This window comes from Saimiri boliviensis, chromosome 7 (genome assembly GCF_048565385.1).
Source record: "Saimiri boliviensis isolate mSaiBol1 chromosome 7, mSaiBol1.pri, whole genome shotgun sequence".
In the NCBI taxonomy this organism is placed as follows: Eukaryota; Metazoa; Chordata; class Mammalia; order Primates; family Cebidae; genus Saimiri; species Saimiri boliviensis.
In genome coordinates this window covers 63,308,850-63,330,842 of record NC_133455.1, presented here as the reverse complement: position 1 = coordinate 63,330,842, position 21,993 = coordinate 63,308,850, and the positions used below count along the sequence as shown (strand labels likewise).

Genomic DNA, 21,993 nt, shown 5'->3' with positions numbered 1-21,993 from the left:
ACCTTCGAAGACCTTAACTTTTCTGTTATAAGTGAGATTTCCAAGTGATTTTATGTTGTCTGGAAAGGGACTATCTCTTTACTGGAGAGCAGTTGGTATCTGAAGAGAATGAGATTAGGTTGCTAGGGACACCCTTGTTTGCAGTGTTTGGTTTATATAAATTATTGGTGAATAAGAAAAGTTTATTCTTTCTTCCAGATGGTAAACTGGAAGGGAAGTGTGTTACAGAGCAAAGTGAGTCAGGGAGCGTGGAAGACTCAGATGGAACAGGGCTCTGGGACGTTTCTTTCTTGACTTGGGACCTCTTTCTAATTTACTTACCAGGCCTCAAATTAAAAGACAAACAGAGGCCTCTAATCCGTTTGGGTGGGAAGAGATAAAAGTTCCTCTGGGTGGATCGATAGGGGAGGGAAGGAGGAAGTTCAGAGAAACTGAAAGAGGACTTTTTTTGGGGAGAGAGGAAGAAATCTCTTGTTTAATTACAAAACCAAAATATCATTTGCAGTGTGTTCCTTCTCCAACCAGTCTTTTTAAGAAATTGACATGTAATTCACATACCACAAAATGCAGCAATTTAAAGAGTATCATTCTCTGGTGGTTTTTTTGTTTGTTTTTCAGATGGTGTCTTGCTCTGTCACCCAGGCTGGAGTATATGGCCTGATCTCAGCTCACTGCAACCTGTGCCTCCCAGATTCAAGCCATTCTCCCACCTCAGGCTCCCGAGTAGCTGGGGTTAAAGGCACCCACCATTGTGCCTAGCTAATTTTTGTATTTTTTGTAGAGACAGGGTTTCACCATGTTGGCCAGGCTGGTCTTGAACTCCTGACCTCAGGTGATCTGCCTTCCTTGGCCTTGCGAAGTGCTGGGATTAGAGACGTGAGCCACCACACCAAACCCATATTCTCAGTTTTTAATTGTTCCATCAAAAAAGTAGGAAGCCCACATATTACTTACCTATTTATCTGATGTTAATAGAACTTTCTTATTAATGTTTACATAGATATCTTTTTTCATCCTGTTGTTTTCATCTTATCTGTGTTTTTGTATTTAAAGGGTGCCTCTTCTACACATTATATAGGTGGGTCATGTTTTTGTTTGTGTTTCTTAAAATTCAGTCTCACTATTTCACTTTCACTTGGAGTGTTTAGTTCACTTACGGTTCAATGGAATTTCTAATGTGTGCCATTTGTGTTCTGTCACCCAGGCTGGAGCACAGTGATATGATCTCAGCTCACTCCAACCTCCGCCTCCCGGATTGAAGCGAGTCTCCTGCCTCGGCTTTCCGAGTAGCTGGGATTACAGGTGTGTGCCACCGTGCCTGGCTAATTTTTTTTTTTGTGTGTGTGTTTTTAGTAGTGAGCCAGACTGCCTGGCCTATTTCTCTTTTTTTTTTTTTTTTTTTTTTTCGTTCTTCCTTTCCTGCCTTCTTTTGGATGAATGGAATGATTCTTCAGGTATCCTTTCATCTCTAATGGCTTTTCAGCTGTATCTTTTAGCTCTTTGTTTTTAGCTATCTATGCTTTCTTTAGCAATTGTTCTAGGGATTATGACATACACCCTAACTTTTCACAGTTCACCTGCAGTGCTTATGACACGACTTGGGCAATAAGGCAGTGAAGAGGAATGAAGCACAGACATAGGCCATATGTGGGTGAGCCTCACACTTTATGCCAAGTCCAAGCAGCCAGTCACGAAGCGCCACATATTGTATGATCCCATTTATATGAAATGTCCAGAATGGGAAAATCCAGAGAGACAGGGAATAGATTACTGGTCACCTAGTGCTGGGGAGGGAGGAAGGAAGAATTGGGAGGGGTGATGACTGAGGATAACAGGGTTCCTTGTTGGGGAAATGAAAATGTTCTAAAATCAATTGTGGTGATGGATGCACCGTTCTGTGAGTATACAAAGAACCACTGATGTTGACACTTTATTTTTATTTATATTTGATTTGGAGACAGTCTCACTCAGTTGCCCAAGCTGGAGTGCAGTGGCATAATCTTGATTCAATGCAGCCTACACCTCCCGGTTCAAGTGATTCTTCTGCCTCAGTCACCCGAGTAGCTAGGATTACAGGCATGCGCCACCACACCTAACCAAGTTTTTTGTTTTTTGAGACAGAGTCTCCCTCCGTCACCCAGGCTGGAGTGCAGTGGTGTGATCTTAGCTCACTGCAACCTCTGCCTTCCAGTTTCAAGTGATTCTCCTGCCTCAGCCTCCCGTGTAGCTGGGATTACAGGTGACTGCCACCATATTGGGCTAGTTTTTTTGTATTTTTAGTAGAGACGGGGTTTCACCATGTTGGTGAAGACTTCGTCTTGGACTCCTGACTTCAGTTGATCTACCCACCTTGGCTTCCCAAAATGCTGAGATTATAGGCCTGAACCACTGCATCTGGCTCCATAAGGTAAATTTATATTTACCTTTTAAGAAACCGCCAAACTATCTTTTGGAGTGGCCATGCTGTCTTATGCTCCCCCAGCATGTGTGAAGGCTCCACTTCCACACACCCCCACTTGATATTGATAGTGATATCTTCATTTGTTTGCTTTTTGAGATGGAGTCTCGCTCTGTCACCCAGGCTGGAGTGCAGTGGTGTGATTTTGGCTCACTGCAACCTCTGCCTGCCGGGTTCAAGTGATTCTCCTGCCTCGGCCTCTCGAATAGCTGGGACTACATGCAGGCCACCATGCCTGGCTAATTTTTTTGTATTTTTAGTAGAGACAGGGTTTCATCATGCTGCTCAGGCTGGTCTCGAACTCCTGACCTTGTGATCCGCCCACCTCGGCCTTCCAAAGTACTGGGATTACAGGTGTGAGCCACCACATCTGGCCATGATATATTTTTTTTAATGTTGCACCTTTCTTGATCACATGTACAGTGTGGCTTTCTTTGCATTCAAAGTGTGTCATTGAAAGATTTCTTCATATGGATTGTGTGTGCATATTTTAGCACATTTATTTCTGAGAGCTTCGTTTCTTGGGGGTGTGCTGTTGCAAATGGGATGTTTTCTTCTCTTTTCTAACTGCTTGTTTGTACATAGGAAGACTGAGGCCAGGCTTGGTGGCTCAGGCCTGTAATCCTAGCACTTTGGGAGACTGAGGCAGAAGGATTGCTTAAGCCCAGGAGTTTGAGACCAGCCTGGGCAGCATAGTAAGAGCCCATCTCTCTTTTTTTTTTTGAGGCATGTCTTGCCCTGTCACCCAGGCTGGAGTGCATATTAGTGCAGTTCTGGCTCACTGCAACCTCCACCTCTCAGGTTCAAGCAATTCTCATGCTTCAGCCTCCCATGTACCTGGTATGAGAGGTGTGTGTCACCACACCCGGCTAGTTTTTGTATTATTAGTAAAGTCAGTGTTTTGCCATGTTGGCCAGGCTGGTATCGAACTCCTGGCCTCAAGCAATCCACCTGCCTTGATATCCCAAAGTGCTGGGATTACAGGCATGAGCTGTGGCCGGCCTCATCTGTATAGTTTAAAAATTAAGAAAAAGAAGGCTATTTAGTATGTTACTTTTGTACCTAGCTCCTTAGCAAAATCTGTCTGCCTCATTTTTCAGAGTAAATATAACTATTTCACCTTCTGCTTTTTTTCTTTAATGTCTTACTTTCCTCCTTATCTAGTTTCACCAGCTAGGGCCTCCAAAATAACAGTGGTAACAGAGGACATTCTTTTGTTCCAAAGGATGATGGAAGCTTCTGTTGTTTCCATTCCTTACAAATGATGCTGGGCTTTGGCTTGATGGGTGTGTGTCTGGGTGTAATTTCCTTTACTGTGCGTAATTTAAGGAGGCACCCCTCTTTCTAATTTGATAAGTTTCTTTGATAAATTTTGTAGTAAATTTTGTCAAATGCCTTTTCAACGTATTAATATAAATAAAATGAAAAGTTCTAATTTTGAGCCATTCTTTTCACGCTGTACAAGTCTCACTTGGTTTAGGTAACTTTTTTTGAAGCCCCAGTGGGGTTTATTTGCTAATATATTATTTTGGATTTTCGTACATTGATTTTTATGTAAACGTCTTATCTTGTTTTGTTTTAGAGATAGGGCTTCGCTCTGATGCCCACGCTGGGGTGCAGTGATGTGATCACAGTTTATTGTAATTTTAAACTCCTGGGCTCAAGTGATCCTCCCGCCTCAGCCTCCTGTGTAGCTGACACTATAGGCACATGTCACCACACCTGGCTAATTTTTAATTTTTTCATAGAGACAGAGTCTTGCTATGTTGTCTAGGCTGTAGTTCAGTGTACATTGTAGGTGTGAATTATTGGTCTTTTTTTTTTTTTTTTTTTTTTTTGAGATGGAGTTTCGCTCTTGTTACCCAGGCTGGAGTGCAATGGCGCGATCTCGGCTCACCACAACCTCCGCCTCCTGGGTTCAAGCAATTCTCCTGCCTCAACCTCCCTAGTAGCTGGGTCTACAGGTGTGCGCCACCATGCCCAGCTAATTTTTGTATTTTTAGTAGAGACAGGGTTTCACCATGTTGACCAGGATGGTCTTGATCTCTTGACCTCGTGACCCACCCACCTCGGCCTCCCAAAGTGCTGGGATTACAGGTGTGAGCCACCGCGCCCGGCTATTGGTCTTTAGCTGGAATCATTCCCTCTCCCATCTGTTTGTCTTTAAATTCTGGGCAGGCACACACAGTCCACCTGTGCCCCCCAACTGCAAGATATTGATGTTGTCCAACCTGCCTTGAGAAGGGAGAACTGTTTGTTTTTCCCTCTTTGTATCTCTGCTGGTGTCCGGTCCACTGCTGTGTTTTTGGTAAATACTTGACCGACAGAGTGTGGGAAGCAGGAAGGGAAGGCTTCTGCATTTCCTTTGTGGACCCGACATCATGGATCTATTAAGCATATTGGGAAACCAGCAGGTCAGGTGGCCGCACACTCGAGTTGCCTCTGACTCTGAATTGCTCAGGGCCCTGCGTGTCAGTGATTTGCTTTTCTTTGTGAGTTGTCTCTTCACTCATATTCCTAGGCTGAGTTCCCCAAAACAGTGGCTAGCACAGCACCTGTAACAGTTGTGGGTGCATTTCTGATCTTGCGTGACCTGATTTACAGGGTATTTTGAACAGGAGCTACCTATTACAGCTTGAGATATGGCTAAAGTTTACTTGACTTTCTTTCATAAAGTAACTGGTAGAATATGTGGCATAAGGCTATTATTGCAAAAGCAGAAGTGGTGGGGGGGTGATTGAGCTTGGGCAGCCTTGGGAGGCAGACAGGCCCACATCAGCACCGTCCTGGCCATTTGTAGGTTATACTACCTTGGGGGAATTCCCTGAACCCTCTGAGCCTTTGTTTCTTCCCTCATTAAGGAGATCATCCATTCCTCATTGGACTATTGTAAGGCTTAAGATCAAATATCTTTCAAGGTACTTGTAGCAGTGCCTGGGCTCAGCTGGTCTTTAGGCTGTAACCATAGCAAACACTCAAATCTCAGCTGCTCCCTCTTCTCTTCCCTCCAGTGTGGGAATGTGGAGGACCAGCCTTCTCGTTCCCATTTACCCTGGGGTTCTTTCTTCTAAACTTCATCTAGCACCTGCTATGCACCAGGGATTCATGGGTGGGAAGGCCAGGAGGGACAGCTGAGTCTGGCCTCTGGCCTTCAGCTTGCCTCAGTCCCCATGGCTGACACCTGGCCCTTTGCTCTGAAATCTGGACCCTGCAATCTCCCACCGGCTCAGCCCAAAGAGTGCTCGAGGGCACCCCCTATTGGTGAGAAGATTCTGTAGCTGTCCATGTCTCCCCATCTCCTGAGTGGATGATCAGCCTCAGCAATCCAGAGACATGTTCTTGGATTCTGCCAGCTTTATTTTTCAGTTGAAAATTCAAAGGAGAAGGTTATGTTCAAAAAGAAAGTAAAACACTTTGAATGCTGTAACCTGGGGACCCAAGTTCAGTTGCCCCCACAAAAACAGAGGCTCTCAAAAGCATCAGTCCCTGTGTGTCTACCCCAAAGAGAGCAGCTCTCTCCTTGGGCTTCTCAAGGGCTATCAGTTCCCCTCAAAGAAACTTCTGCCTCAGGAGACCCCTGGATCAGGCAGGGAAAGCCAGTTCCAGGCAGCTGAGAACCTGGCTTCATGTCTTCCTCTGCACAGTTAGCGTTCTGAAGTGGTGGCCTTCCCACATGGCTGTTGAATAAGTGAATAAATACCTTGGGCATGAACAGGAGCTGAGTAGAGCTCTCTCTGCAGGGCTGGGACTCATTGGCTGCGCTGTTTGCTGGTTTACAGTGGAAGTATGGAGGAAGGGGGAGAATTATCCAGACTAGTGGGAGAAGTATATATCCTCAGAAGTATTTTGAGCGCAGTGGCAAGCAGCAATTCTTCCCAGCATTTGCAGCATGTGTGGTTCTGAGTTTCATGGCATTCCATGCTGGTTATTCTGTCCCAGCCAAGAATCTTGCCCTCGTAAGGAACTGGAATTATAGTAGAAGGTGAAAGAGTTTGAAGTCTTTGGCAGCCTATTGCTGACTTAGACAAAATTTCAAACTGTAAAGAAGAGGGAAGAGAAGTAAGGCCAGGCTATGGGTCCCAGAAGGGAGGGGCCCCTGCTGTTTCCTGAGATAAATTATGCTGGGGCCCCTATTACAGCCCCTGGCCCTCCTTATTAAAAGGGAAACTCTCCATTCACTCCCACTCCTCTCCCTCTCCCCTTTCCGTAAGAGCAGCAGGCACGGGTTGGTGAGTCCCTACACCTGCCAGGCCTTTGCAGGCAGTGGTGTTAGGCCTAGCTTGCTGAGTTCCTAGGAAATTGAACAAGCATCTATGGAGTGCTCACTCCATGTCAGGCTCTGCCCCCAGCACCCTGGAGACAGAAGACCAAGACATAGTTCCCAGCCAAGGGGAGGGTGGAACCTTAGCATGCGATGCTTTGAGAGCTCAGGATGCATCGAACCCAAAGTGCAGGCTAAAGGGTACTCTCGCTGTGTGGGTGGGATCTTCAGTACAGCTTGCAGTAAAGCCTGCTCTACTGTGTCCCCATCAAGTGTGGTGGTCAAGGGCACGGACTGGACACTCAGAGCTACCAGGGTAAGGAAGTGCTCTTCTATCCCTCATCTGCTAGGAGAACTGTTTAAAAGATAGGCTTTATTTAATTTTTCTGAGATGGAGTCTCACTCTATCACCCAGGCTGGAGTGCAGTGGCTCACTGCAAACTGCCTCCCGGGATCAAGCAATTCTCCTGCCTCAGCCTCCTGAGTAGCTGAGATTACAGATGCCTGCCACCATGCCCAGCTAATTTTTGTGTTTTTAGTAGAGACAAAAATTTTGTATTTTTAGCTGGGGTATGGCCAGGCTGGTCTCTAACTCTTGACCTCAAGTGGTCCACTCACTTTGGCCTCCCAAAGTGCTGGGACTACAGGTGTGAGCCACTGCACCCTTCTATTTATTCTTTTGAGATGGAGTCTTGCTCTGTGGCCCAGGTTGGAGTACAGTGGTGCAATATCTGCTCACTGCAACCTCTGCCTCCTGTGTTGAAGTGATTCCCCTGTCTCAGCCTCCTGGGTAGCTGGGACTACAGGCATGAGCCACCATGCCTGGCCAGGAAGTGCCCTTCTATCCCTCATCTGCCAAGAGAACTGTCTAAAAGATGAGCTTTAGGTGGCCTTTTCTGCCATCACTGTCTACTACATTCTGGTTCTTTTTCAGATATGTAATTTTCAGTAATTAGTAAATTAGCTGATTGGCTAAATTAATTACTAAACAAATTTAGTAATTAGTAATTTTAATAATTTCTAGTTCCCTGCTGAAATCTATAATCTGTGTCTAATAAGCCTACTATCTGAGTCCTGTGGGTCTGTGTCTATTACTGTGTATCTATGCTAGTTTTTACACTTAGAATTTTATCTCCCTGAGAGTGTTGTTTGTAACTACAGTGTTCATAATCATATCATCATGCCTAGCACAGAGGTGCTCAATAAATACATATTTCCAATGTAAAAAATTTTTAATGTGGTAAAACCCTTATGAAATTTTCCATAACCATTTTAAAGTATGCAATTTAGTGTAAGTACTTTCATATTTTTGTGCAGCCAAACTCTGGAACTCACTAAATCCTGCCAAACTGAAACTCTCCCCATTAAATAAGCCACTACTGGCTCTCCCAGCTCCTGGCTGCCACCACTCTACTGTCTGTCTCTGTGAATCTGATTACTCTAGGTCAGGCGTCCCCAAACTTTTTACACAGGGGGCCAGTTCACTGTCTCTCAGACCAGTGGAGGGCCGCCACATACTGTGCTCCTCTCACTGACCACCAATGAAAGAGGTGCCCCTTCCTGAAGTGCAGCGGGGGGCCGGATAAACGGCCTCAGGGGGCCGCATGCGGCCCGTGGGCCGTAGTTTGGGGATGCCTGCTCTAGGTCCTACACATAAGTGGAATCATACAGTATTTCTCTTTTTGTGACTGGCTTATTTCACTTTGCATAACAAGGTTCATACATGTGCTAGCATGTGTCAGAATTTCCTTCCTTTTTAAGGCTGAATAATGTTTGACTGTGTGGAGAGACCATATATTTGTTTATCTGTCAGTAGACATTTGTATCGCTGCTGTCTTTCAGCTGCAGACTCTGACCTACGTATTTATTCTTGACTTTCCAGTGACAAGTTTTACAAGCAGATGCTCTGTGTTCTTTCACTGGTTAAAGGTAAACTAACCAGGCAGCTAGTGTGTGTTTACTATAGGTTAAAGACAAACTAGAAAGCACTCTTTACGAGGGAACAAAGGAGAGGGTCACATATCCTGTGTTCAAAGAACTAATTCATCTGGCGTGAGACATATTTATATTGGCTACTGTTTTATAGTGCTTTGAGCAGTTTTCTGCTTTGGGGGCAGTTTTCCACTTTGAGGGGCCGACTAGGTTTCCCTTGCCGCCGCTCTCAATAGGATTTCTCAGCAAACAATATGATTTCTCACACACGTCAGAATTGCTCTCAACAACGCTGCTATGAACATCAGTGTATAAATGTGTGAGGCCCTTTCAATTGTAGGGGTACATACCCAGAAGTGGAAATGCTGGATTATATGGTAATTCTTTGTTTTGAGACAGAGTCTTGCTCTGTCACCCAGGCTGGAGTGCAGTGGTTCAATCTTGGCTCACTGCAACCTCTGCCTCCTGGGTTCAAGCAATTCTTATCCCTCAGCCTCCTGAGTAGCTGGGATTATAGGCCTGCACTGCCACATCTGGCTAATTTTTGTATTTTTAGTAGAGAAGGGGTTTTAGCATGTTGGCCATGCTGGTCTTGAACTCCTGGCCTCAAGTAATTGGCCCACCCCGTCCTCTCAAAGTGCTGGGATTATAAGTGTGAGCCACCATACCTGGCCTATTTTTAACTTTTTGATGAATTAACATACTGTTTTCCACAGCTGCAGCTCCATTTTAAACTCACAGTAAGAATACACAAGGGTTCTAACCGCTCAGCATCCTCACTAACACTTGTTATTTTCTGTGTTGATTACAGCCATCCTAATGAGTCTGAGGTGGTGTCACCTTATAAGTTTTCTTCTTTTTCTTTTTTTGAGATGGAGTCTCGCTGTCACCCAGGCTAGAATGCAGTGGTGTGATCTTGGCTCACTGCAACCTCCACCTCCCACTCCCAGGTTCAAACAATTCTCCTGCCTCAGCCTCCCAAGCATCTGGGACTGGAGACACGTGCCACCACACCCAGCTAATTTTTCTATTTTTAGTAGAGATGTGGTGTCGCCATGTTTTGGCCAGGATGGTCTCAAACTCCTGACCTCAAGTGATCCACCCACCTTGGCCTTTCAGAGTGCTGAGATTACAGGCACGAGCCACCATGCCCGGCCTCTCCATGTGACTTTGGTTGAGTTTCTCTAATAATTAGTGATAGTGAGCATCTTTGATGTGCTTATTGGCCATTTGCATCTCTTATTTGGAGGACTGTCTATTCAAGTCCTTTGCACATTTTTGAACTGCGTTAGTTGGGGTTTTGTTGTTGCATTGTGAGAGTGTTTTATATATTCTAGATGGGAACTCTTTAACATGGAATTTGCACATCTGTCCTGTCATTCTGTAGGTTGCCTTTTCACAATGTTAATATAGCCTTCAATGTGATCCAATTTGTCTACTTTTCCTTTTGTTGTTTGGGCCTTTGGTGTCATATCCAAGAAATCATTGCTAAAGGAAGCTCTCCTTCTATGTTTTAAGAGTTGTTGGCTGGGAATGGTGGCTCATACCTATAATCCCAGCACTTTGGGAGGCCAAAGCAGTTAAATCATGAGGTGAGGAGTTCAAGACCAGCCTGACCAAGATGATAAAACCCCGTCTCTACTAAAAATACAAGAGTTAGCTGGGCATGGTGGTGGGTGCCGGTAATCCCATCTGCTTGACAGGCTGAGGCAGAGAATTGCTTGAACCCCAGAGCTGGAGGTTGCAGTGAGCCGAGATCATGCCACTGCACTCCAGCCTGGGTGACAGAGTGAGACTCCATCTCAAACAAACAAGAGTTGTATAGTTTTAAGGCTTACAGTTAGGTTTTTGATTCATTGCTTTTTTTTTTTTTTTTAAAGGTGATGTAAGGTAAGGGTTTAACTTTATTCTTTTGCCTGTAGATATCTAGTTTTCCCACACTATTTGTTGAAAGACCATCCCTTCCCTGATTGAATAGTCTTGGCATCCTTATTGAACTCATTTGACTGCAGTATAAGGGTTTCCTTCTTCACTCTGTACTCCATTCCACTGGTCTCTCTGTATATCTTTACTGCTTTACCACACTTTTGACCACTGTAGCTTTTAATAATGCATTTTGAAATTGGGAAGTAAAAGACTTCCAACTTTGTTATTCTTTTTCAAGATTGCTTTGGCCATTTGGGATCCCTTGAAATTGTCTATAAGCTTTATGAAATTTATAAGGATGGATTTTTCAATAATTGTAAAAAAAATGTTTCTGAGATTTTGGGATTACACTAAACCTGTATATCACTTTGAGTCGTATTGACATCTTAATGAAACTAAGCCTTATAATGTATAAATATGAGATGCCTTTACATTTGTTACACAACTGGTCTCTGGAACTCTAAATCTTGCCAAAGTCTTTGCCTCCTGGTTAAGTTTATTCCTATTTTATTCTTTTGTAAACAGACTTTTTTTCTTTCTTTTTTTTAAGATGGTGTCTCACTATGTTGCCAGGCTGGAGTACAGTGGCTATTCACAGGTATAATCATTATAAAAACTGACAGCATTGACCTCCCAGTTTCAAGTGATTCTCCTGCCTCAGCCTCCCAAGTAGCTGGGACTATAGGCATCCACAATCAAGCCCTGCAGGAACTGTTTTCTTAATTTCCTTCTTGGATCGTTGACTGTTAGTGTGTAGAAATGCAACTGACATTTGTATGTTGATTTCATAATCCTGAAACTTTGACAGATTATTAGTTCTTACAGTTTTTTTCATGCAGTCTTCAGGATTTTCTACAAATAAGATCATGTCATTTGTTAACAGAGATAATTTTATTTCTTCCTTTCCAATTTGGATGCCTTTTCTTTTTCCTTTCTTTCTTAATAGCTCTGTCTAGGATTTCCAGTATTATGAAAGCAGGCACCATTGTTTTATTCCTCATCTTGGAAAACTTTGTCTTCCATCATTGAGAATGATATTAGCTGGAGGTTGTTCATATGACCTTTATTACATTGAGATTATTTCTATTTCTAGTCAGTATGTTTTTAATCATGAAAGGGTATTAAACTTTGTTAAATGCATTTTCTTTTCTAATTGAAACAAATAGTCATGTGTTTTCTTTCCTTCGTTCTGTTAGTGATATCTTACATTAAGTTTTATATGGTAATCACCTTTGCATTCCAGGAATAAATCTCACTTGACGATGTTGTAGAATCCTTCTATGACACTGTTGAATTCTCCTTATTAGTATTTTCTCGAGAACTTTTGCATCTGTATTGATGAGGGATAGTGGTCTGCCTTTAGTATCAATAATGCTGGCCTCACAGAATGAGTTTGGAGGTATTCTTTCCTCAGTATTTTAGAAGAATATGAGCAGGATTGGTATTGATTCTGTAAATGTTTGGTACAAGTCACCCATGAAGCCATGTGTTCTTCGTACTTTTCTTTCTTGTCAAGTTTTTGGTCACTGATTCAATTTCCTTGGTAGTGATAGGTCTGTTTTTCCATCTTCTATTTCATGTATTTCTGTTCTAATGCTTATTTCCTTCCTTCTCCCAGCTTTGGGTTTAGGCTGTTCTTCTTTTTCTAATAATTGAAGGTACAAAGTTAGGATTTTGATTTGAGACTTTTTCCTTTTTCTTTTACTTGAGAGAGGGTCTTGCCACGTTGCCTGAGCTAGTCTCAAACTCCTGGGCTCAAGCAATCTCTTGGCCTCAGCCTTCCAAGTAGCTGGGATTATAGGACAGTGTCACTATGCTTGGCTGCTGCTTTTGTGTGTGTGTGTGGGTGTTGGGGAAAATGGAGTCTAGCTGTGTCACCCAGGCTGGAGTGCAGTGGTGTAATCTCGGCTCACTACAACCTCCTCCTCATGGGTTCAAGTGATTATCCTGCCTCTGCCTCCCAAGCAGCTAGATTACAGGTACTTGCCACCATGCCTGGCTACTTTTTGTTTTCAGTAAAGACGGGGTTTCACCATGTTAGCTGGGCTGGTCTTGAACTCCTGACATGAGGTTATCTGCCTGCCTGAGCCTCCCAAAGTGCTGGGATTACAGGTGTGAGCCACTGCCCCTGGCCAGCTTTCCTTAATGTAAGCATGTACAACTATAAATTTCCCTCATAGCACTGCTTTTGCTGCATCCCATAAAATTTGATATGTGATTTTGTTTCAAAATACTTTTCCTTTTTTTAAATTGTACTTTAGGTTCTGGGATACATGTGCAGATCATGCAGGATTGTTGCACAGGTACATACATGGCAAGATGGTTTGCTGCCTCCATCCCCCCATCACCTATATCTGGTATTTCTCTGCTCATTATCCCTCCCCTAGCCCCCCCTACTGACCGCAGTATGTGATGCTCCCCTCCTGTGTCCACGTGTTCCAATTGTTCAACACCCGCCTGTGAGTGATAACATGCGGTGTTTGGTTTTGTTATTTTTCTTTGATCCATAGTTTTGTAGTATGTTGTTTAGTTCCCATAGATTTGTGCATATTCTGGTTTTCCTTCTGCTATTATGATTTCAGTAATTTAAAATGTATTAAATGTTGCTTTGAGGCCTAATATATGATCTTTCCCAGAGAACATTCCACATGTACATTGAAGAATGTGTATTCTGCTGCTGGGTGAAGTCATCTGTGTATGCCTGGTAGGTCAAATTTGTCTATAGTATTGTTCAAGCCCTCTGTTTCCTTCTTGATCTTTTGTCTGGGTGTTGTATCCATTATTGAAAGTGAGTTATTGGGCGGGGCACGTGGCTCACGCCTGTAACCCTAGCACTTTGGGAGGCCAAGGCGGGTGGATCACTTGAGGTCAGGAGTTCGAGACCAGCCTGGCCAACAGGGTGAAACTCTATCTCTACTAAAAATAGCCAGGCATGGTGGTGTACACCTGTACTCTCAGCTACTCTGAGGCTGAGGCACAGGAATCATTTGACTCAAGGATGTTGCAGTGACCTGTATCACACCACTGCACTCCAGCCTGGGCAATGGAGTCAGATTCTGTCTCAAAAAAATAAAAAGTAAAAAGTGAGGTGTTGAAGTCACCTACTGTTATCATACAACAACGATCTGTTTCTCCTTTCATTCTGTCAGTGTTTGCTTCATATATTTAGGAGCACTGAGGTGCACTGCATGTACATTTATAAATTTTACATCTTTTTGGTGAATTCACTGTGACTATCTAACAGCTTTTGACCTTAAGTCTATTTAGTCTGAGATTAGTCTAGCTCCTCCTCCTTTTTTTGGGTACCATTTGCATGGAATATCTTTTTTCATCCTTTCACTTTCAACCTATGTGTAAGTCTCTTACAGTCTTTTGATTGTGGAATTCATTTGCATTTTTAAAGACTGTCATCTGATGAAATTTACTACCCTGATGGGTGACTGTGCCGTGAGGCCCACAGCCAAGGGCTCAGTGAGCAGCTGCTCTGGGAGGACTCTAGCACACCATTTATGGGGCCTTCCGGTGCCACTCTGTGGATTGTTTTCTGCATGGCTTATGGTTTGTTTTCTCACTTCCTTCCTTCTGCCTTCCTTTGTGTTTAACTGATGTTTTTGTGTGACACACTTAGAATCCCTTCTCATTTCCTTTTGCGTACATTCTACAGATATTTCCTTTGTAATTACCATGAGGATTACATAAAACACCCTGAAGTTAGAGCAATCGATTTTAAACTAATAAGTTCAATCACATACAAATACTCAATTCCTTGACAGCTCTGCCCCCCTCCTATGTTGTTACAAAATATATCTATATTTTAGAAAGAGGGTCTCACTCTGTCACCCAGGCTGGAGTGCAGTGGCACTGTCATAGCTCATTGTAACCTTAAGCCCCTGGATTCAAGTGATCCTCCATAGCTGAGAGACTACAGGTGCATGCCACCAAGCCTAATTTTTTTTAAAAAATAAATTATATATTTAACATAGACTTATGGATACACATCTCTCAAATCCAATAAAATAATTAAAATCAGAGATATGAATCAAAATTCCAATAATACAGGTCTTTATATGTGGCTTCAAATGTCCACCTAGCATCCTTTTGTTTTGACTTGAAGGACTCCCTTTAGCATTTCTTGCAGGGTAGTTCAATGTAATGAACGCTCTCAGCTTTTGTTTATCTGAGAGTGTCTCAATTTCTCCAGTCAGGTGCAAGGTGGAAGGATCACATGAGGGCAGGAGTTCGAGACCAGCCTGGCCAACTTGGTGAAACCCTGTCTCTATTAAAAATACAAAAACATGGTGGCGGATGCCTGTAATCCCAGCTACTGACATCCAAGCCGTGTCAGGCTGTAAATGTTTTGCTTTGACTCTTAGCTCCTTGAATGATAATTGAGTATTTGTCCTGGAGAGAGACAGACAGGTTTACCTCCAGGCTGGAAGGCAGATGCCAGACGGGGCAGAGTGCCAGCCAGCTGGGGCAGCTTACCACACTGTGGAGGAGGGGCCAGGGGCACGAAGCTGCGGGCACATAGGTGGATGTAGGTGGCCGCCAGAGTGCAGGCAGGCTGGAGCTCCCAAGTGCCACAGGGGTCCTACACACAGGCTGAGGAATGGTGCAGGGTCCACCTGAAATCAGGGTCACCCAGTCACTGTCCCTATCCTGGGGAGTGGCATAGAGGAGGGGCCTAAGCTAGATCGGGGAAAGGGTGCACATTCACCACCCAGAAGCAGTTCCCTAAGCCGGAGCAGAGGTCCTAGAAGAAGGCCCAGCAGGTGGGGCTCTGTTCTGGACAGGCCTACTGAGTCTTCTCGGTGGCCCAGCAGTCACCATCCACCTGGCAGGACAGACAAGACTCAGGCCTCCCCCTGGACCATGTGGCCTCCCCACATACAGCAGCCTCAGCAGGAGACTCCTTCAAACCTGGGCCTGCAACGTCCTCTGCAGAGCCAGCAGGTCACCTGCCTCTCCTGGGACTCCAGCGAGCAGCCCTCAAGAGACTCAGTGGAGGGAGGAAGGGCAGGTTCACCCACTCACCTGCGAGGCCAGGCTGAGCTCCTTCAGGCTGTGGGCAACATCAGCTCATTGCCTGCTTCATTGTTGTTGGTGCCCAGAAGGCATGCGGATAAGCATGTGGGGAGGAGGGAAGCCGAGAAGGTCCTGAGAGCCTGTGATCCTCCCACAGGGGACCTGTGTATGAGATGAGCCTGAGGCACACCGAGGAGCGGTAGAATCCTGCCATCTCCACCCCAGACTCCCGGAACCCAGGGCCCTGGCTCCAAACCCTCATGAGAGGAGGGAGAGAAAGCACAGGGACTGAGGACAGCATGTGTCCCCCCACCGTCCTCAGCTCAAGTGGCCGGAATCCAGGCCCTTCCTTTATGTTCCTTGGCAGAGGGACCACGGAAGGGCCAACTCCACCCTGGAGCCATGTATCCCAGGGATGGGGGCGGAAAGCCCTGGGCCTCAGTGCGATCACGTGGACACAAGGTCAGTAACATGCTGCAATGCTAGAGACAAGGCCAGCAGAGCCTCTGCATCCATAGTCGCCGCCTACAGCCCGGGGACCTGTCGCACTGGAAGCTGAGACTGGTGCATCCCGAGGAGGCTCTTGGCGATGGGGCCAACCCCACCAGGGCCCAGACTCACCATGGTGCCAGAGGCCCAGAGTCAGGCTGCAGAGGCCAGTGGGCACGTCACAGGAGGTGGAGACCCCGTCCTCACTGGCCAGCTCAATCCTGGGGATGTCCCTCCTTGTCAAGGCAGGATGCAGCTGGAGGTCTGGATAGCTCTCCCCAGGCACGGAGTTGTATAGCCTGCAGGCCTGTGGGCCAGAGTGGGTGGGCAGGAGGGCTGACCCACAGCCAGGGGACAAGCTTGAAAGGGCCGTTCCCCCAGGTGACCTGCCACAGGCACAGATCTCTAGGGGAAGCTCAGGCCTCTTCTTCTCACCTGCAGGCTGGGGTAGAAGATGAGGGTCATGTGATTCTGCTCCATGGTCAGGGCCATGAGCCCCGAGTCTGTCTGACTCAGCATCAGGGAGAATATGTTGTGAGCAAAGTCTTGGGCCAGCAGGATGCTGCCGCACTGGGTGCTGAGGTCCCACACCCGGCTGTCGAAGGTCACCACGTGCTAGGCCCCAGCCACCAGGGCATGATCTGGGGAGAAGCAGCCCCAAAGGCAGGGTGGGTGAAGCCAGCTCCACCCACCGCAGTGGGAGCCCAATGCCTGCTGGGCACCCTGATGCCTAGAGCCCCAGCGTGGCCTCCCCTGGTGCAGCAGCCAGAGGCCCAGTGATTCCCCACCAGCTTCAAGACGGCATGAGCTGAAGGTCTATGGCCAATTCAGCCTTAACAAGGAATGGAGTCCTGAGACCCGCTACAAAAATGCTGTGCTAAGTAACAAAGCCCGGCTCAGAGGCCACGTATTCTATGCTTCTGTTTACATCAGATGTCCAGAACAGGCACAGCCACAGACACAGCAGGCAGACTGGCAGCTGCAGTCTAGGATGATAAAAACCTTTTAAAATCGAGTGTGGTGAGGCATGCACAATTCTGTGAATAAACTAGAAGCCACTCAATCATGCACTTAAAATTCACAGATCGGCTGGGCACGGCAGCACTGAGCCATCCCAGCGCTTTGCGGGGCTGAGGCAGGAGGATCACTCAAACCCAGGAGGTCAAGGGTGCAGTGAGCCGAGATTGCACCACTGCACTCCAACCATGACAGCAGAGTGAGACCTAGTCTCAAAGAAAAAAAAAAAAATCACAGATCATGCAAGTCATCCATTTAATCTCAAGGAAGCTACTGGAAGGAAGGGGGGGAACACTGACTAGTTAAGTCGATGGCCAATGGCTCCCTCAAACATGACAGTGGTGTGCTGCAGCCCTGCCCTCTTCAGGGTAGGGAAGAGATGGCCTGTGAAGTAGCAGGTCTGAGCAGTCCAGCCAGTGCGGCCCCTGAACTGCCTTGAGGGTGCTTGTGCCCGTGGCGGGGAAGCACCATCCATGGTGCACAGCCAGGCACCTGATGGCCAGGGCCAGCATCCCGAGGGAGGCACTACCAGTCCTGTGGTCAGCTGTCAGAACTGAGGGGCACAGAGAAGCCCATGGCCACACACACACAACTTGAAGACCAGGCTGTTTTCTACAGCATCAGCATGCTGCTTAGACATGACCGCACCCACACTTCTAGGGAGCCCTAGGCCTCCCCGTGAGTCTCACACGGACAAATCACTCCTTGTCAAGCCTGGGTACCCTGGCTACCCCACGGACATGAGGGGCTCCCTCATGCATCAAGAACTGTACATGCCCCTCACCCATGTACATTCCTCAGCTTGTGTGTAGGGTGGTTACCTGCATTTCACAGTGGAGGAATCCGCATCCAGAGAGGTCAGCTGACTCACCTGAGCCACACGCAAGCTCCCCCGGAGACCAGAGCCAATCCTCCCAGCACTGCCCTTGGCTGCAGGTTGCCCCTGACCAGTGAGTCTGAACTCGGTTAGTGCCCTTCCGGCTGTAACAGGAGGTCTGCCTTCTGCTCCAGCAGAGCCCACTGGGAGGGAGCTGGCCTGAAGTCCTAAACTGCCCGCTATACTCTGCTGGGCCAGGCCTTATATTCTGGACATCTGCAGGATGTGCAGCCTCAGCCCCAGTCCCAGAGGACCTTGGAAAGTCCAATAAGCTCTGGGCCTGGCACTGTGATGCCACCAGCCTCTGCAGGCTTCCCTGTGCCCCCACAGTACCTGGCCCTGCTGCTGTGCCCATGGGGCAGAGGGTGTCACAGCCCCAGACAGGACTCACACTCCCAAGGATCCTGCAGCAGGTGGCATCTGAGCCAGCACGTTGGCCCCAGACAGCTCTCGGAGTGGCCGCAGCAGCTTCTCCTCCACCAGGTAGCTGGTCACCGGGCCACATCCAGGGGCTCATCTCCCCCAGGCAGCAGTGGCGGCATCACCACCCCTGAGTTGGTCCTAGAAGGAACACACAGGACAAGTTGCTGTGCCTGGCCGAGCCTTGCTTCCTTTGGCTGCAGAGGGGGAGCTCACAGGTCCGCAGGAAGAGCTCTGCCATGGAGAGCACAGGGGTGTCTCTTGGGGAAGGGCTGTACTTGTTCTAGGAAATCCCATAATGAGGTGGAGGAGGACAGAGGCCATCACGACAGTGGAGGTGGGGGGTGAGGCTGGGACAGAAACAAGCTGCCCTATTTTGAGGACACAGGTGTCTGATGTCATGTCTGATCTGCCCCCCGGGTCTTGGGCAGCATGCGGCCTGTGTGTGGGGTGCTGAGGACAGAAGCTGGAAGGGCTAGGAAATTGTTTTGGTTTGTTTTTTCAGACAATCTCGTTCTGTTGTCCAGGCTAGAGTATAGTGGTACAATCTCGACTCACTGCAATCTCTGCCTCCTGGGTTTCAGTGATTCTGTTGTCTCAGCCTCCTGAGTAGCTGGAACTACAGGCACTCACTGCCATGCCCAGCTAATTTTTGTATTTTTAGTAGAGTCAGGGTTTCACCATATTGGTCAGGCTGGTCTCGAACTCTCGACCTCAAGTGATCTGCCCACCTTGGCCTCCCAAAGTGCTGGGATTATAGGCGTGAGACACTATGCCTGACCAACAGGTCTAAGAAATTTCTACAGTTGAGGGGAAGACGAACTTTCTCAATATGTAGAGTAGGGATCAAGCCTGTGAGATCTGAATGATAGGGATATCTTGGCTCACATGGGGGTGTAGTGGGAAGAGGAACATTGCACACTCTGTTGATGGGCCGGTGGAGGGGGTGCAGGGGCAGGTGGCCTCACGTACCTTCTAGGGAGCCCAGAGGCCCTGCAGCTGAAGGCAGGAAGCAGCCTCAACACCCTTCCTGCCAGTGGAATCCATTTTTTGGCACCCCCACCAGATCCCACTCATCAGGTAGGCGAATAACCAAGCAGGTGATTCTTCAACCAAGCCAAAGCCCCACCCTGGGAGCTCTTCCCTTCCTTAGTCTACATTCTGACCGCAAGAGGGCAGGAGCAGGAACTTGTGTTACATGGAGCCTTTTCCCCATGATGCAGGTTTAGTCCCTATTCTACAGCTGGGGAAACTGAGGCACACAGAGCTGATGCAGAGGAATCCTAGAGGCAGAGCCAGAGTCCAGATGCTCTGCAAGGCCAGCAGTGTGGAAGAAGGGGGCTGCCCCCCTGCCTGGAGCCCAGTTCCTGGTCGGCCTCATGCCTGTGAGGGAAAAGGATACTGGGTCCCCAGGCCCCTGCTCTAGACTGGGTTCCCCACTTCACCACCCCTGTGTTCTCAACACAGGGACCAAAGGGGCCTTTTGAAGTGAAAGGGTGCTCACATCCTTCCTAGGTCAGAGCAGAAGCCAGAGCCCTTGCCCCTGCTTCCACCGGTGAAGCCTTGGGGCCTCCCAGTCCCTCCCAGTTATATCCACTCTCCCTTGCTCACATTCTGTTTCAGCCCAGCCAGCTTGATATTCAAACAGGCCAGGCACGGTGGCTCATGCCAGTAATCCCGGCACTTTGGAAGGCTGAGTCTCTGGATCCCAGGAGTCTGAGACCAACCTAATATGGTGAAACCCCGTCTCTACTAAAAATACAAAAATTAGCCGGGTATGGTGGTGCGTGCCTATAATCCCAGCTACTTGGGAGGCTGAGGCAGGAGAATCACTTGAATTTGAGCGGCAGAGGTTGCAGTGAGCTGAGATCACACCACTGCACTCCAGCCTGGGAGACAGAGAATGAGACTCCATTTCAAAAACAGGCCAAGCACATCCCTCTCCCAGGCCTCTGTGCAGTGGCGCCCCCACCTGGAGCTCTCTTCCCATGCTGACCCATGGCTCTTGCTCAAACTGTACCTTCTCAAAGCTGGCCGTGGCCTCACCACAGGATCCCCCTGCCCACCATCTCACCAACGTTCCTTCTCTAGCATCTGCCACCTAACGTATCACTCAGTGGTGGTAAATGATGAGCAGTGGGCCATACCCAGCCTGTAGCCTGCTTCTGCACAGCCTGTAAGAAGGGCTTCTGCATGTTTAAAAGATTACGAAACGATTTTCCGAGGCGCCTGCGCACTAGGCAGCCGCTCTTCGCCGTTACCGCTATGTGTGGGGCGTGTGTGGAATAACGTTATCGCCCAGCGGAGCTGAGGGCCCCGGAGCTCGGCCGCGGCGGCAGCGGCAGCGACGACAACCGCGGCAACGACGACGACGAGGTCGGGGGAGGACGGCGTGCGAGAGACTCCCGGGACGCGCCGCGCCCCGCCTCCCCCGTCCGGTCCCCCTCTCCGCGGAGAGGGCTGGGCGGAGCCCACAGCAGCTCAGCAAAGCCCCTGCGGGCAGGCAGAGGCTAGGCGTGCTGCTAGCTAGGCGGGTCTGACCTGAAAAAAAAAAAATCAAAAAAGGCAGTAGTGCAACGGAAACTCATAAAGCTCCAACTCCCTGGGACAGAGACAGACAACAGGTGGATAAACCCACAAAAATGGGTAGAAACCAGCGTAAAAAGGATGAAAACTCCCGAAACCAGAACACCTCTCCTCCTAAAAGTGATCACAACTCCTCACCAGCAAGGGAACCAGACCGGATGGAGAAGGAGGGTGATGAAATGACAGAATCAGACTTCAGAAGATGGGTAGTAAGAAACTACAATGAGCTGAAAGAACATGTTCTAACCCATCGCAAAGAAAATAGGAACCTTGAAAAAAGATTGGACGAACTGCTGACGAGAATGGACAGCATAGAGAGGAGAATAAGTGAATTGATGGAGCTGAAAAACGCAACACGAGAACTTCATGAAGCATGCACAAGCTTCAACAGCCGAATTGACCAAGCAGAAGAAAGGATATCAGAGGTCGAAGACCAACTCAATGAAATAAAAAGAGAAGGCAAGAACAGAGAAAAAAGCGCAAAAAGGAATGAACAAAATCTTCAAGAAATGTGGGACTATGTGAAAAGACCTAATCTACGTCTGATAGGTGTACCTGAATGTGATGAAGAGAATGAATCCAAGCTGGAAAATACTCTTCAGGATATTATCCAGGAAAACTTCCCCAACCTAGCAAGGCAGACCAATATTCAAATCCAGGAAATACAGAGAACACCACAGAGATATTCCTCAAGAAGAGCAACCCCAAGGCACATAATCGTCAGATTCACCAGGGTTGAAATGAAAGAGAAAATGCTAAGGGCAGCCAGAGAGAAAGGTCGGGTTACCCACAAAGGGAAGCCCATTAGACTCACAGCAGATCTCTCAGCAGAAACCCTACAAGCCAGAAGAGACTGGGGGCCAATATTCAACATCCTTAAAGAAAAGAACTTTCAACCCAGAATCACCTATCCAGCCAAACTCAGCTTCATAAGTGAAGGAAAAATAAAATCCTTTGTGAACAAGCAAGCACTCAGAGATTTCATCACCACCAAACCTGCTC

The 21,993-nt window shown here is 47.4% G+C and overlaps 1 pseudogene; it reads left to right on the top strand.

Annotated features, from left to right (window-relative positions):
• Positions 1-21,503, top strand: part of LOC101032409 (recQ-mediated genome instability protein 2-like) — a 32,764-nt pseudogene extending 11,261 nt beyond the window's left edge.
• The last annotated feature ends 490 nt before the right edge of the window (positions 21,504-21,993 follow it).